Genomic DNA, 793 nt, shown 5'->3' with positions numbered 1-793 from the left:
TTGGAGATCAAAAAGGAAAGGGGCATCACCTCATAGTAAATGATGTCTACTACTCATAAGCCTCCTCCCTAGAATCCACCTTGGCTAAGTGAAAGTGAAAGTGAAGTCGCTCAGTTGTGTCCAACTCTTTGCGAGTCCATGGACTATAGCTTATCAGGCTCCTCCATCCATGGGATTTTCCAGGCAAGAGTGCTGGAGTGGATTGCCATTTCCTTCTCCAGGGGATCTTCCCAACCCAGGAATCGAACCTGGGTCTCCTGCATTGTAGGCAGACGCTTTACCGTCTGAGCCACCAGGGAAACCCATCTCTTGGCTAGGAGATGAGCACAAACAAGAGGTTCCTGAGATAAACCAAATATGGCCTCAGGAACGGACAAATCAAAATGATTGGTTAAAAGAAACTCAGAAGAAATGCCCCATAAAAGTGATTTAAACTACTTTAAGGGCTTAACTCTCTCTCTGAGTCTGCCCGCATGTTTATCCACATATACTACACTCTTTTTTTTCCTCCTCATAAATACTTTACTTGTTTCACTGCTTTCTTTGTAGGAATTCTTTTCCTGCAAAGTCCAAGGGCCAGGGCCTTGTCACTGACCACTAGTCCAGTGGCTAGGATTTGGAGCTCTCGCCACCATGGCCCGGCCTCAGTCTCTGCCTGAGGACCAAAGCCATGCTTCAAGCCACTGTAGGCTGAGGCGGCCCGACATCATCCACATGTGGTTATTTAAATCAACAATATTTAGCATTAACCGAAATTAAAACTTAGTTCCTAAGTCAGAGTGTTTTTAGATAA

At 45.3% G+C, this 793-nt stretch overlaps 1 non-coding gene across 1 annotated transcript; it reads right to left on the bottom strand.

Moving 5' to 3' along the window:
* Positions 1 to 227: 227 nt before the first annotated feature.
* On the bottom strand, positions 228 to 299 carry TRNAC-ACA (transfer RNA cysteine (anticodon ACA)). The gene has a single exon. It is a non-coding gene; the product is annotated as a tRNA-Cys (tRNA).
* Positions 300 to 793: the final 494 nt, after the last annotated feature.

This window comes from Budorcas taxicolor, chromosome 8, assembly GCF_023091745.1.
Source record: "Budorcas taxicolor isolate Tak-1 chromosome 8, Takin1.1, whole genome shotgun sequence".
Lineage (NCBI taxonomy): Eukaryota > Metazoa > Chordata > Mammalia > Artiodactyla > Bovidae > Budorcas > Budorcas taxicolor.
Note: the sequence above shows the minus strand (reverse complement) of the source record. Positions and strands in the feature narration are given on the sequence as shown.